Below are 17,033 nucleotides of genomic sequence, written 5' to 3'. Positions count from 1 at the left end.
TAAAAATAAATAAGCAAACATTATTAAAAGTCTTGCCTCTTTTTGTAGAACATAGTGTTCATGTTTGAGTTTGTTAGAAATTAAATAGTTATTCATTTTTCATGAAGAATGGATGAATAGACTGATCACTTGAGAGTTACTGATCCATAGGATAGTATCTTATTAAACTATTCCTCCTCTTTACTTAATAAGGTTTATACATTAAGTATTAATAATAGATTATCATTTAATTTTTTATTTCTATTGTTAAATCATATTTGTATTCTTGTAGGAACATCATTAAAGCTGGTTTTATAAACCTTATACCTAAAGATGCAAATGTATGACAGCTACTGCTCTTTAAAAAATCTTCTATATGACTAAAATTTCCAAATAATTATAAATAAATTATTCATTTGTTAACTGCCAGTAATAACTGTGTGTGGGTTTTTTTGTACTCTTTTTGAAGGTGGCCTCAGAAACAATATACTTATTATTATTATTCAAGGAGTACATAGTACTTGCAAATGTGTTACAAAGAAACATTACGCACCTTGCATGCAGATCTTTAGTGAAATACTAATCAAATTTAACTTCCATGTCAAGGTAATCTTTATTTTGCATGAATGAGGTAAAAATTTACAGTTTGCTAATAGAATGCAAGCAAATTAAAGCTTCAATGTTCACTGTATATTTTGAATCCCAGACACAAAGACAACCAAAAAGTCACATTGAAGCAATTTGTCCATAATATTAGGGTAAAAATACCACAAACTATTGAGTGATACATATGTTTATTATATTACAATCTTGAAATTAAGAAATATATCTGGTTCAAAACAGTATTTTGCTAGTGAAATGCAAATGCAAATAGGAAGCAGACACCCTGTCAAAATCAAAATGCATTTTGTGCTGCAGTGTTTTCCAAATTTTTAGCTTCATGACCAGAAACAATGAAAACAAGTGGGGGTTATCATAATCTTGACAAAATTTATTTTGCTAAGACAGAACATAAAAGAAAAACACACCCCTAACAATACCAAACCAGGAGAGTCAAACAGAAACTCATTATCTACCATTCTCTGTATGTCCACTGGACACCCCCTTCATGCTCTGTCGGACAATGGAGAGAAGATGAACAAAATCATCATCTTCTCTGCCATTATGAGCCTTACATTGAAAGAAACAGACATAGCTGTTTCAAACAAATAAATATATCTTTCCAAACAAAATCTGCACTATGTTAGAAAATTACACATTATTGTGGGAGAGTGTTATGGAGGGATGCACATTAGGTTGAGGACCCAGAGATCTCTGAAGAAATGGGACAGAATGGCTGAAGTGGGCTGGGATTGGTTACTTCCATTCTCCAGGCCAGTCAGTCTCTGATCACATCTCAATAGATTAGGCTCTAGTTCACTAATTTCCCTGCAGAGCAGGCCTTGTTAAAAGAAAACAGTGCTCCAGTGTGGCTCAGAATGGTTGCTTTCCTCCCTCTCTTACTGGAAGCACAGGATTTTTGCTCCAAAATTTCCTATAGGGACTTGGTCAAGCTCCCAGAGGGAAATCTCAGAATATTGTGGGGCCTACACTTATAACTGGATTATCCTAGAATTTTAAACTCTCAAAGTTGTCCACTTTGAGCTTCCAGCAACTCATAATTTTTTGCTCTGGTAAATAACAACTCCCTGTACTTGCCTATCTCTCCAATAGAAGTAGTTTTCCCTATGTTCCCTTGCTCTGTTTAATCCTGGCAGAGGTGTTGATTTTTTTTGTTTGTTCCGCTTTTTCCTTATTGTTAGAGGAGAGTTGCATCCTCCAAGCTACTTACATGTGGAATCAGAAACTGTCATCTCTACCACATTAAAAAAGTAAATAAAAAAGCCCCACCTTCTTTTATAGGACTCCTTGTCAATACCCTCATTCTCCTAACATTAGTTATATCCCTTGCACACTGATGATAGCCATGATTAATCTTAAGTTCCCCATACCCCTTGTTCTTTGTCAAAACTTGTTTTATGAGATACAGTTTGATCTTGGTTAGAGAAAATATGAATAACTCCACATTTTAAGTGTATTTAAGTTCGTGCTTTATAGCTTTCATTCCATTTCTGAATGAATAGCATTTTATATGTAACTTTTTGATTACAGGAATCTGGAAATCAGAGTGCACATAACTATACTGTAAACAGTATTAGGTTGATAATTTTGTTTCATTTGATTAATGAAAAATGCACATAAAAGAATTCAAAGTTGCATCAACATTTTCTTAAAGACACATTTTTCCATTTGGCAGGGGGGTGTTGTGAAGAGGTATTCTCATGCAATTTGGAATATTCCTTATAAAACATCTAGCCAAAGGAAAAAAAATAAGATAAGAATATTTGCTAACAATAATTTTACTCTTGTGTTTCTGGACTGCCTAAAATACATTTTTGTAATGTTAATGTTTTAAAATATCTACTTGCATTATTTTTTTTAAATTTCCTAAGTGTTTTCAATTATATTACCTTGTACTTTTTTTTTTCTTTTTCCAGATAAACGGAAAATGTCTCAAAATTTCTTAATCAATACAAGTGGAGATGTTTATTGGAAACAGATACAAACTCCATCTGAGGAGTGGCTCCCAAGTGGGAAACGCCTGCTCTCTCTCTCTCTCTAATGGGAAAAATAAAATACAAAATCCTTCTCTCATGTCACTTTGCCTCCAGTTTAGATATGCTGCTGTCCTTTGTTTGGACCTGACCCTTTCTAATTGGGCCTTTCATTAATTTAGGGCCCCCATGCTCTCCTCAGTGGTTATTTTGTTACATGGTATCAGTTTCAAAGGCCAAAGTCCACGTGTTGTCCCTTCCCCTATTCTCTCCCCCCTTTATCTTGTAACATTTTTCTACCTCCTGTGAAAAATCTGTATTCCTCTTTCTGCCATTTGTTGGCATTTCTCTATCCTCTGTGAAAGTTTGTCTTCCTCCCCCTTATCCTGTGGCCTTTTTCTGTCCTTTGTACAAGTAAGATAAGCATTTTGTTGTCTCCAAGCTGCTCAGGTCAGGGCTGCTTTTGGTCTACCTTATAACTGCTTTAATTGCTCTGGTCAGCAATACCTCTATCCTTCACATATGCATTCATCCCCCATGGACCCTCTGTATTCCCTAAGACTCCCTAAACCTGCCTATTTTATCCCTAAAACTTCTTTCACAAGGTCACAAATTTATTGAGTGAATGTAACAGGATCAGTGTTTCTGATTTATAAGGCCCTTTGCAAGTTCTATGCAGCCTACTTGGTTTCTGCAGATCTCTCCACATACTCAGTAGCTTATGGTCTCCTATCATTACTATTCTTCCTGTGCCATTCAGAGAACTCCATTAACAGCAGTGTAGTTCTTAATTACTTCTTTGTTAGCATTGGTGATTTGCCTTACAGATTTTCCTTATTTGATAAAATATTCCTATGTCCAATTAAAAATATTTTGTTTAATCAGACCCCTAAGCTAATGAATATGATGTTTAAAGCTATGTAAAGGTCTTTTAAAATGTCTTATGGTTGTATATAAAAAAAAAAACTTTGAAAAGTTGCTGAATTTTTGTTTTTATTTAAAAATTAATAGGCTTTTATGTAATGAGTTTTACCACACTTACTTTGCAAACAAATTACTAAGCTATCAATTCATAATCATTTAACAAAGAAAGTAGGGCTTTCTTTAAAAAAAAAGAGAGAGAATTTATGGTAATTGGCACTATAGGAAATGCTGCTGGTAACTGAGGATCAAAAGTCTAGAAGGAAAGTTTTCTGTACACCAAGAGACATTCAAAGTATATGTTGGATATTTTTCTTCCTTTCCACTTGTACTTTGTCACAAGGGCAAAATCCACCTGAGAGTAACAGAAAACAAACAAAAAGAAGTCTCCCACTGAAATTAAAAATGAAAAAAGTAACAGAATTTTTTATCTTTATTATTGCATTGTTTCTATATTTGTATCAGAAACCTTGCATACCTAACACTGTCACACTTATTCATGTGAAATAATTAAAGTTTAACTTTCACAACAATAAATTCTACTGATAACAGACAATTCAGCACCTCCCTTTATACCCCTGGTGCCTTTTGAGCTACTGTGCCAGAACTGGTTCTCCGAGCAAGTGAGTCTGAGAAAGTCCATGTGTGGACCCTTTAAAAGGGATGACTGGAACTCCAGCAGCCCTCCATGTCACTCAGCCACTTCCCTGCTGGTTTTTACAGCCAGGCGTTATGGGAACTTCCCTTCCTGTCACTGGAACCCTGGGCTGGAGAGTCTGGTGTGGCACTGGGACCGCTCACTCCTCAGCGGGACCTCTGTAGTTAGCCGAGATATCCCTCTTGTTATTTTTCTGCTACTAATGGGTGTGGAACCATCCCATTCCACATCTCTGCCCCTCTAATCAGTCTTGGGGTGGCTGCTTTATGTCCTTAGTGGTAGGATTTCTGTTCATCTAGATTTCTGGAGGTTCAGAATGATGGTAGTTATGTAGTTTAGTAGTATTTTCGATGTGGTTGTAGGAAGATTCTAGTAGTGCATTTACCTACCCTGCCATCTTGACTGGAAGAACTCAATGCTTTGGCATTCTTGATTCCAGAATATATACTCAATTCTAGACTTAATTATTTGTGCATATTTACTTAAAATCATATATGTCATATATATTTGATTCAAGACATTTTTATTTTGTTTTAAATATATTAAAACATATATAACTCGCCAAAACTGGTTTGGCTCAGTGGATAGAGCGTCAGCCTGCGGACTGAAGGGTCCCAGGTTCGATTCCGGTCAAGGGCATGTAGCTTGGTTGCGGGCACATCCCCAGTGGGAGGTGTGCAGGAGGCAGCTGATCGATGTTTCTCTCTCATCGATATTTCTGACTATCTATCACTCTTCCTTCCTCTCTGTAAAAAATCAATAAAATATATTAAAAAAAAAAAAACATACATAACTCAATGATGGATATAAGAAAGCAATTTTTACCTTGCTGGTTCACTGTTTTCACATCTGGGTATAATTTAGTGCCTAGCACATAAAGTAATAAATATGTATTGAAAACTATATAAATTATTTGCATATATAGTATATATTTGTTTAATTGTTTGCTCTAATATTTTACTTTTTACCACATCAGAGAAATCAAATTCTGTGGGTACCACCCTTTGGTTACAGATAGCTTTAAAATTATGACTCAGCCCCTCACCCAGGCTGGCCAGGCACCCCAGTGGGACCCCCACCCTGATCCGGGACACCCTTCAGGGCAAACCAGCCTGCCCCCACCCATGCACCAGGTCTCTATCGATACTAATAAAAGGGTAATATGCTAATTAGACTGGGAGACCTTCCAGGAGACCTTCTGGATGTTCTTCTGGACAAAGCCATGGTGGTGGGGCTGAGGTAGAGGCGGTTAGAGGCCAAGAGGGGAAGGCAGTTGTGGGTGATCAGGCCAGGATGGGACAGCAGTTGTGGGTGATCAGGTTGGTGGGGGGCGGGACCATTGTGGGTAAGCAGACCTGCAGGGCGGCCAGTTGGGAGCGAGCAGGCCATAAGTGGGGATCAGTTGGAGGTGATCAGGACAGCATGGGGGAAGTTTGGAGTGAGCAGGCCAGCAGGGGGTGGCAGTTGGGGGTGAGCACACTGGCACGGAGGGCAGTTGGGGGTGATCAGGCTGGTGGGGGGCAGTTAGGGATGAGCAGGCTGGCAGGCAGAGTGGTTAGAGGCAATCAGTAAGGCAGGCAGGCAGGTGAGCAGCTAGGAGCCAGCAGTCCTGGATTGCGAAAGGGATGTCCAACTGCCGATTTAGGCCCAATCTCTGTAAACCAGCAGTAGGGCATCCTTCGAGGGGTCCCAGATTGGTGAGGGTGCAGGCAGGGCTGAGGAACACCCCCCCCCCAATGCACAAATTTTGTGCACCGGGCCACTAGTTATTTATAAAAATCAACCCACTAATTATAATGTTGCTAGAGTACTGGATCACCAATATTAAAATATGGTTTGTTCTCACATGGTGATGCCATGTGCAAGTGTAAGTACTTCACTAATTCATTATATCTCTTAGTTTAGTAGTACTGAAGCATATTAAAATGCATGTTTATTATAAAGTATTTATATTTAGTTCTTTTTATTGTTAGGGTATTATATTTATTTGAATAAGTATGTGTATAAATAGGTTATATTATCCTTCAATTAACTTTAGGAGAGTATTCTGGATTGGAAATGTGTCCCCATGATAGGTAGTTGAATTTCTACTCTCAGGTAGCTGTGAATAGCTTTGCAGATGTAATCAAGTTAAGAAGTGGTCATATTGGATTAGGATGTGCTTAAAACAAATAAACTGATGCTTTAATAAGAGAAAAAAAGGGATTCGCATACAAAAGGATGGACAGATACATAGAGAGAAGGACATGTAAATACAGGTAGAAACTGTAATTATGCTGCCACAGACCAAGGAACACTAAGGATTGTCATCAACCTCCCGAAGACAGAAAAAGGCAAGAATAAATTGTTTTCTGGACACTTCAGAGAGAGCATAACTCTTGATTTTAGACTATTAACCTCCAGTGCTGTAAGATAAGAAAGTTTTCTTGTTTTGAGCCACCCAGTTTGTGGTGCTTGTTATGGCAGTCCTAGGACACTAATACGAAGAGTAATGGGTATTACAAAGTGTGTTTAAAAAAAAGGGTGAAGACTAGATTCACAGCAATTAAAACCGCTGAAATATTAATAGATTTTACAGACTGTTTAGAAGCTTTCATGGTCAGTCCATCAGGATATTCTTAGAAACTTTCATTTTCAACCAATCCTTTCACAACTGCTCTTACTGAAATTTGCCATTGTTTGGACAGGTGTAACACCTTTATTTGTGCTTATCTGCTGAAAGGGTAATTCCTTTATCTCTTCCTGATTAAATAATAACTCTTATGCACAACCCATCTCAAAGGTAAACTTCTGCCTCCTAAATCCCCAACCAGATGTGTTGTTAGTGTGCCTCTGTTTTCACTTTTTTATAACAAGTAAACAAATACATCCTGCTTATACATTACTAAAGGCCTGGTGCACAGATTCATGCACCGGTGGGGTCCCTCAGCCTGGCCTCCGGGGATCGGGCTGAAACCAGCTCTCCAACATCCCCTGAGGGGTCCCAAGTTGCAAGAGGGTGGTTCTTGGGTGGCACACCCTGGAGTCGGGCTCCCTCATCTCTGGTTCTGGGTGCATCACCTGAGAACTGCAGCTCTCAAGTCACTACAGCTCGGCAGCTTCTGCATTGAGTGTCTGCCCTCTGGTGGTCAGTGCGCATCATAGCTACCAGTCAGACAGTCAAACATTCAGACAGTCGCTTAGGCTTTTATATATATAAATGGCTGTCAGTACACAAATCTATTCTTCTATTGAGAACACAAACTATGTTTCATTGATCTTTGTATTCTCATAGATACTGACTGTGGTATTTTAAATGCAATTGGTAACTAATTAAATTTAAAAATACATAGATAAATAACTTGTTATGATATGGAGAAAGTGGTTTAAAAGATGAGTTCTGACAAAAGTAAAAAGCTGTCCTTGAAGAAGAAAAAATGTGGTAAATCTTTATTTTGTGTTTTTTTAACTGATGAAAAGCTACCTCTAGTTTTGTTTGTTTGTTTTTTTCAAAGTGGTCATATCATAATAAACTGGCAGGGAAGGAGAAACCTAAGGTCTAAGTTACTACCAGAGAAGACTGTGCTCACTACTGATTACTCCTTTGAGATCAGAGCAAGATAATGATGGTGTCATGCAACTTAGAGATCATCTCTGTAAGTCTCTGAGACATATCTGGCTTACCTGGTGAGGTTCCTCATCTAAGACAACATAAACAAAATTCCTGATTTGCCCTAAAAAATGTAAATAAATAAATAAATAAATAAATAAATAAATAAATAAATAAATCTATACTAATAAAAGCCTAGGTGGCCCTCACGCGTGACGTCGTCACAAAATGGCCACCACAAGATGGCTGCCACAAGACGGCCATGTGCACAGTGGACGTGGGGCCCGGCGGCCACTCTGCGTGGTGAGACCTGGGGGTCCAGTGGCTCTGCGTGGCACAGAGGAGGCCGGTCCCGGTGTCTTCGCCGCCTTGTGCAAAGGAGGCAGGTCACTGCAGTGGAGGGCAGTTGGGGTCAATTGGGCCAGCAGGGGAGCAGTTAGGTGTCAATCAGGCTGGTGGGGGAGCAGTTAGGGGACAATCAGGCTGGCAGGCAGAAACGGTTAGGGGCAATCAGGCAGGCAGGCAGGTGAGTAATTAGGAGCCAGCAGTCCCAGATTGTGAGAGGGATCTCTGACTGCCAGTTTAGGCCTGATCCAGTCAGACATTCCCTGAGGGGTCCCAGATTGGACAGGGTGCAGGCCAGGCTGAGAGACACCCCCTACCTCTCATGCACAAATTTCATTCACCAGGCCACTAGAAAAATAAATAAATAGCTCTGAGAGATTAACTACTTCATAATGCCATTATATGTTGGATCTGGAAGGCCTGAAATTTTTAACAAACTATATAATCCACATCCAATAAATGGCATTTATTTACCTCCTTTCCTTTTTTATTTACTTAGAATATTAACAGGACTGCATTGCTTTAGAATTAGGCTAGTATTTCAATAAGCAAAGCATTTTATTATAGATATCAGCTGCAACACATATTTGGTAAATCTTAATAACATCCTCTTACACCTACACAGTAAATTACTAGTAAAAACTTCTTTAGCTGTGACATTTTCACTGTTTGCTTTATCATCAACTTTTAGATAGACATATATTCCAATTTTGCAAAGAAAAGCTTTTGCAAACATAATGACATTTGATTGAATTGAATAACTTAAAAAAACATGCCTTCTTAAAATACTTTCTAAAGTCATATTTCTCTTCAGAAAGCAGTATCAAGCAGATCTATAATTGGAACTAGCTCCCTTCTTTCAAGATGGCCAATATGCTATTTCCGTATAATGATTTTCCATAGCTCTCTCTCTCTCTCCTGCACAATTACTAACTTAAAATTTCAAGTTAGATCTCAATTTCCTCACACTCAGGGTTCCTCAGTACACTATTCACAGCCTACAAGCAGATGAGCATGGCATTTAATTCTCAAAGTTGAATTGATTATTATAAAACAATCTATATATGTAAAAGGCAAATATGCTAAGTGTCCCTCTGACCATCCAACCGGTCCCTATGACACACACTGAACACCAGGGGTCAGATGCTCAACACAGGAGCTGCAGTGAAACACACTGGCCATTTACAAAGAAATGGCATTGACAAAGCAACACTTGGCTTCCCCCAACTGGGACAAAGGCCCCACCACCACCTGGAGCAACACCCCACCAAATTTGAGCCAACACTGCCAAGACCCCACTGCCAAGCCCAGCCTTGAAACAGTAGCTATAGGCGCCTGGTAATGATGCCATGTAGCAATGCCCAGCTTCCTCTCCCTAGTGATTAGCCTCCTTGGAGTTTCTTCAGCCCAGGAACACAACTTGTTTTATAGCCAGGTGCAAACATTTTACACTTTAATCAAAAGTCTGTGAAGTGTTTTCTCGTGCCTCATCTCATTTGTTCCTCACAGAAGTCCTGGAGTAGCTAGATAGGAGACTCGGTAGAATCCTATTTTCATTAGCCAGAAAATGGAGATTTAGAAGGTTGGCCTGACTGAAAAGAAGTAAGAAATGGTGGCCCTTGAAATGACTTCAGCTTTTCTCACTGCACAGAATATAGTCAAACATCACTGCTACAGTTAAATATTTTATCCTTTGTTCTTCCTGCATGATCTACAATAATAATCCGCTTCATGTTGATATTTACTGCTGTGTTGCTCACAATTACCTGAAAGAGAAGTTTGGGTGCTTCACTGGGCTGGAAAAAGTTTAGCTAAGTCAGCAAGCTAAACTTAAGCAAGTTTATTCTATATATATAAAAGACTAAGTTAACTCATGCATGTGGGATACATATAAAGCTCTTGTTGGTGCCAATTGCATGCATGTATTTTGATCTGTCATTGTAGATCATGAATTTGGTTGACACTTTATTATAGAGAAAGAGTAAATAGCGATATTAAATTATTTCTTTGAATTAATTTCCTTTCAATGTGCACGAATCCATGTACTGGGCCACTAGTATTTAAATATCATTTATACTTTTTTACAAAGTTATTTGTATTTTGGAAAGATTCCCTGAATGTCTTAGAATTAAAGATGTTAAAATAAATAAAGTTAAGAACTGGAAACAATGGAATTTTAAGTAGCACAGAAACTAACTGGGTGAATACACCCATGAGAGATTCTCAATAATTGATGCTTCCTGAACATGTCATAAACTATTCCACCTAGCCATTTGATTTGACATGTATCTCCAGTGTCTTTTTCATTTTGTTGAAGCTTACGTGAGTAGAAGAATAGTTGAAAGCCTTAACTGATATTATATAGCAAATATTACATAGCATTACAGAAACTTTTAATAACTTCATATGCAATATATCATTTAAACGAGTGGTTAACTGAAGGTGGTTTTGCCTTCCAGGGGACATTTGGTCATGTCTGGAGATATTTTTTTTCTTTGTCCTTAGCACACTTGTGCTTCTGGTGTCTAATGTGGGGAAGCTAGAGCTGCTGCTAAACATCCTAAAGTACACAGAACAGACCCTGCAAGAAAGAATTATCTGGTCTGATATGTTAATAGTGCCAACATTAAGAAGTTATTATTTATTCTTTTCACAATACCTACTAGATAAGTAGCTATTGACAAAGGTTTAGTGATTTAAAATTAGGGGACTATAATGTTAGAAACTTGCCAATGTCACAAAAACCATACAGTTGAGTTAGAACCTAAACCTAGGCAAATTCAAGCAGTTGGCACAGAAAATATGATTGTGGTCTCATGGATGTTTTGATAGGCTACTTAAGAAATGGCTCTTAGTGACACCTCCTGGTACTCACACCATTGTGTAATACCCTATATGTGTGTTTGTGAAATGGACCTAGTGGTTTGTTTTTTAAGAATAAAATGAGGCAAAAATATTGGGAGATCACTTTTAATATCTATATATACTAGTATAAAACCCTAATATGCAAATAGACCGAATGGCAGAACAACTGAACAACCAAACAACTGAACAACTGGTCGCTATGATGTATGCTGACCACCAGCAGGGGAGTGCAGAACATGGCAGGTGTCAGCAGCAGACGGAAGAGCATGGAACATGGCAGGCATTGGCTGTGGCAGGATGGTGGAGCAGGTGAGTGGGGGTGCCAGACTAAGGTGGGGCACTGGTCACTATCATTGGGGCAAGCCTCTGGTGGTTACTGAAAATTCTTTGCTCCCGAGCACTGAGGTCCCACTGGGCATTCGCACCCACTGCCAGCACCGGAGCCACCACTCGCACCTGCTGCCTATGCCCAGTGCTGGCCCTGATTGCTCAGAGCCATCAGCAGGTGCGAATGGTGGCTACTGAGCCTGATTGCCCCTCAAGGCTTCTCCATCTTCCCCTGCTCCTGAGGGGCGACTGGGGCTGGCAGCTGCTGTTCATACCCACAGCCAGTGCCGGAGCCATCACTCACACCGTTACTCACACCTGGCGCCAGTCCCTATTGCCCCTGAGGGCTTCTCTACCTCCCCCTGCTCCTGAGGGGTGATTGGGGCAGCAGCTGCCATTCACACCTACTGACAGCACTGGCCCTGCTCGCACCTGCTGCTGACGCCAGCTCCAATCGCTCTGTGCCATCAGCCAGTGTGAGCGGGGCCGGCGCCATCAAAGAGTGGGAGCGGCAGCAGCAGGAGCAGGGCTGCTGGTTGACAGGAGACCAACCCAGGGCCATGGTGGGAGGGGCCAGGCGGGGGTGCGGAGGATGGGCCGAGACCTGCCCCTGTGCCCACCGCAGCCTCATGGCCCACAGATCCTTTCAAGGTGTATGAATTTGTGCACTGGGCCCCTAGTAAGTTACAAAAATCTGTGACCTCTCATTGTGGTTTTGATTTGCATTTCCATGATGATTTGTGATGCTGAGCATCTTTTCATATATTTGTTAGCCATTTGCATGTCTTCTTTGGAGAAATGTCTATTCAATCCCTTAGCCCATATTTAAATCAGAGTACTAGTTTTTTTTCACTGTTGAGTTGTGAGAATTCCTTATATATTTTAGTGATTAACTTAATTTCAAATATATTATTTGCAAATATTGTCTCATATTCTGTAGGTTTCCTTTTCACTTGCTTCCTTTGGTGTGTAGAGCTCTTTAGTTTTATGTAGTGCCACTTGTTTATGTGTTTTGCTATTGCCTGTATTTTTGATGTCATAGCATGGAATCACTGCCAAGATCGTTGTCATGAAGATTTTTCTCTGTTTTCTTATAGTGGTTTTATAGTTTCAGGTCTTCTATGTTAGTGTTTATTCTATTTTGAGTTAATTTTTACATAAGCTGTAAGGTAAGGGTCCAATTTCCTTCTATTGATTGCACATTACCAGTTTTCCAAGCACCATTTCTTAAAGAGGCTATCATTTCCCTACTATGTATTCTTGTCCCTTGGTCAAAATCAGTTGACCTTATATACATAGATTTAATTATGTGCTCTCTATTCTGTTCCATTGGCATATATATATATATATATATATATATATATATATATATATATATATATCTTTATGCCAATACCATACTATTTTGTTTTATTTTGATTACTAAAGATTTGTAATATATTTTTAAATCAGAAAATATGATGTCTCCATCTTGTCTTCTCAGGATGTCTATTTGTGGCTTTTTCTGACTCGATATGAATTGTAGAATTGTTTTAGCTACTGTAATAAAAAAATGTTACTGAGCCTGGCCCAAGGAGCTCAGTTGATTGAGTATTGTCCTGTGCACCAAAAAGTTACCCGTGGGTTCTATCCCCAGTTGGGGCACATCCAGAAGGCAACCAACTGATCTCGTTCTCTCTCTCTCTTTCTTTCTCTCTCTCTCTCTTTCTCCTTTCCTCTCTCTAAGCAATTTCTTGGGTGAGAACTAAAAAATTTTCACTGAGATTTTGATAAGGATCACTTGGGCAGTATGGACACTAAAACAATATTATGTCTTCTAATCTATGAACATGGAATGTCTTTCCATTTGATTGTGTCTTCTTTAATTACTTTTATCAATGCTTCATAGTTTTCAGTACACAAATCTTTTGTCTCCTTAATTAAGTTTACTAGCACCTGTTAGGATGGCTACAAGACAAGTGTTGACAAGTACGTGGAGAAATTGAATACTTGCACACTATTTGTAGCAATGCAAAATGATCCAGCCACTATAGAAAATAGTATGAATGTGTCTCAAAAAATTTGAAATAGAACTACCATATAATCCAGCAAACATACTTCTGGGTATTTATGAAAAAGAATTGAAATCAGAATCTTGAAAAGATATTAACACTCCCATTTCATTGTTCACAACAGCCAGATTATGGAAGCAACCTAAATGTCCAGCAACATCAAAATAAAGAAAATATGGTATATATGTACAATAGAATATAAACCCTAAAGAAGAAGAAAATGCTGCAATATGAAACACCATTAAGCTAAATTAAGTAAGTCAATTACAGAAAGGCAAATACTGTATGATTCCACTCATATAAGGTACCTGAAATAGTTCAACTCATGGAATCAAAGAGTGGAAGGGTGGTTACCAGGAACTTGGGAAATGAAAAATTAGGAATTACTAATCAACTGGCATAAAATTTTAATTAAGTAAGATAAATAAGCATTAGAGAACACTGTGCCTATAGTTAACTTTAATATATCGTGCACTTAAACAACTGTTAACATGGTAGATCTCATATTAAGTGTTCCTACCACAGTAAAATGAAATAAAATTTAAAAATAAAACTTTTTTTCTTTAAAAAAATAGATTGGGACTACCTTTGGCTGACACACACTCTCTTGGGCTTTTCTGATTTGCTTCTTTTTTTAAATTTATCTATTTTTTTATTTTTAATGTATTACATGAGTCTCTTTTTTCCTCCATTGACCTCTCCCTGGCTGCTCCCACCCCCAGCACATACCCTCAGCCCCCCTACTGTCTGTGTCCATTGGTTATGCTCATACGCATGCATACAAGTCCTTTGGTTCATCTCTTACCCCACCCCACCCCCTTCGTCATAGGATGGACAGTCTGTTCAATGCTTCTATGTCTCTGGTTCTATTTTTGTTCATCAGTTTATGTTGTTCATTATATTCCACAAATGAGTGAGATCATGTGATATTTATCTTTCTCTGACTGGCTTATTTTGCTTAGCATAATCTTTTGATGAAACAAGTTGCCATTGTGAGCTGCCTTTCAGAATGCCCCATGTGGCAAGGATCTAAAAATGACCTCTGGCCAACAGTCCTTGCTGCAAATTCTGCCACTGGCCATGTGAATGAGTTGGTAGCTGATCCTTTCCCGCCTTCATGTAAGTGCACAACCCTAGCTAATACCTTGATGACAATTGATTACTGACAGAAACTGTGAGCTAAATGGTGCAAATTAAAATACTAAATTTTGGGTAATTTGTTATGTAGAAATAGATAACGAATATATATATATATATATATATATATATATATATATATATATATATATATATAATTTGGAGTTTATTTTAAATGTATCTTTGAAAAAAGTTCACATGTTTTTTATATCTTTTTTTGAAGAAAAAATATACTATAAGATGTATCTATAAACTTTTTAACTACTTTAAGCAATATGATTGGTGTAAATAGATTAATAAAGTAAAATTTTAGTGGGGTTTTAATATTTTATCATTGATAATATAAATATAGCTACTACAACACTGAGACATACACGAGTCATTTAAAGGTAATATGTCAATCACAGTGATAGATTGTAGGTCAATAAATGTTCTATTGGTATTTTGTTCCTGTCATAGTGCCATTGTAAGTTAAATAGTGGCTAATACATATCACAGTTGTTCAATCCCAACAATATGTTGATCTAGTTTTATAGCCTAAAGAAAAGAACATTAGTTAACAAAATTGGCAGAAGATGGTGAGAAACTTAACCACTCCCTGGGTAAAATTACTCATCTTATAACTGAATATTCTCTCTTTCTTTTCCTTTCTCTTTTTCTTTCTTTCTTTTCTTTCTTTTCTTTCTTTTCTTTCTTTCTTTCTTTCTCTTTCTTTCTTTCTTTCTTTCTTTCTTTCTTTCTTTCTTCTTTCTTTCTTCTTTCTTTCTTTCTTTCTTTCTTTCTTTCTTTCTTTCTTTCTTTCTTCTTTCTTTCCTTTTTTCTTCTTTCTTGCTTTTAAAATCTGTATTGTTGAAAGTATTATATATGTCCCCTTTTTCCCCATAGACCTCTTCTAACCTGTCCCCACGCCCCCCACCTCTATCCTAGGCCTTCACCAGCTTATTTTCTGTGTCTGGGAGTTATGCATATAAGCATGTAAGTTCTTTGAATGATCTCATGCCACACACCCACCTTCCCCTGCCTTTCCTCTGACTGAATACTCTTAATGAAGATGGTACTTATACATAACCTGTCAGCTTCATTTACTTCTGTCATCATGTGAAACTTTAGGCTTCTGCTTTAGTTATATTCTACAGAAATCAAACCATAAAGACAAGCTTTACATATATAACTTACAGATACAATACAGGATGTATTATGAAAATGACCATTCTTAAGTATTTCTCAATTATAAGTTAGTAAAATAAGAGCAGGAACACTGGTGTGTCTGGAGCTCTTGAACAGTGCCCGGCACACAGTAAAACCCAGTCTGTATCTGCTGTCATATTAAAATTGTAAAGTTGTACAAAACTGTATCAAATGGTATTAAACACTTTAAATCACAATAAAGATGCACAATTATTTTTAAATATCAATAACCAAAATCTGTTTAAAAGTATGGTTTACTATTACAACAATAATATTATTCCTTCAAGTTTCCATGTATATTAATTAATTTATAGACTAGAGGCCGGGTGCACAAAATTTGTGCACGGGAGGGGTCCCCTCAGCTTAGCCTGCATTCTTTCCAATCCGGGACCCCTCGGTAGTTGGGCCTAAACTGGCAGTTGGACATGCCTTTCATAATCCTGGACTGCTGGTTCCTAATTGCTCACCTGCCTGCCTGCCTGGTCACCCCTAACTGTCCCTCCACCCCACTGGCCTGATCACCGACCCTCATTGCCTCTGTGTTCCAGCCTGATCTCCCTTAACTGCCCCCCACTGCTGGCCAGGTCGCCCCCAACTGCCCCTCCTGCCAGCATGGTCACCCCACGCAGTCTGTTGTTCAGTCATTTTGTTGTCCCTCACTAATCCCACTGCCAGCTGGGTTGCCCCATGCAGCCTGTTTGTTCAGTCATTTGGTCACCCCTCTCTAACACCCCTGCTGGCCTGGTCGTAGGCAGCCATCTTGTGAGGGTGTGATGGTCAATTTTCATATTACCTCTTTATTATATAGGATTAGTCCAACAAATATGTATTAAGTTTCTACTGTGCTTCCAGCACAGGATTAGATTCTGAGGACATACTACTGAAAAGGAGAGAAAGAAAACCCAGGTATATTCCTGTAAATGACCACCAATACAAAAATTAAACCAATAAATATATAACTATTTACTGAAATAAGTCCTTTAATATAGAAAGCAAGCTTCTATGAGACAGAAAGAATTTTTGTTTTTGGAATGAGGCTGTCAAGGGAAACCTCACAGAGAAAGTGACTTTTTAACTGATTGTTGAATGTTGAATAGCTGATACCAGAAAGACAGGAAAAGTATTTCAAGCAGCAAGTACCTGCTCCAAAGTGTAAGAAGGAATAATCTTGGTGAAATCTTGGACCAATATCTACCAGCTATTACAGGGCTGATGGAACTGTATTAAGAAAATATGATCTCCAAGAACAATTGAGCACTTAACCCACAAAGCTGAAAGAAGTTAAGAGTGCCTTGTCCAAGCACCACCTTATGCTCCCAAGCTTGGGATCTAATCCTAATAAAAGCGATACATTGCATTTATACTCATTCTTTTTTTGT

Source organism: Plecotus auritus (genome assembly GCF_963455305.1).
Source record: "Plecotus auritus genome assembly, chromosome: 3".
Lineage (NCBI taxonomy): Eukaryota > Metazoa > Chordata > Mammalia > Chiroptera > Vespertilionidae > Plecotus > Plecotus auritus.
The sequence above is the reverse complement of the archived record's forward strand: the minus strand, read 5'-3'. Positions refer to the sequence as shown.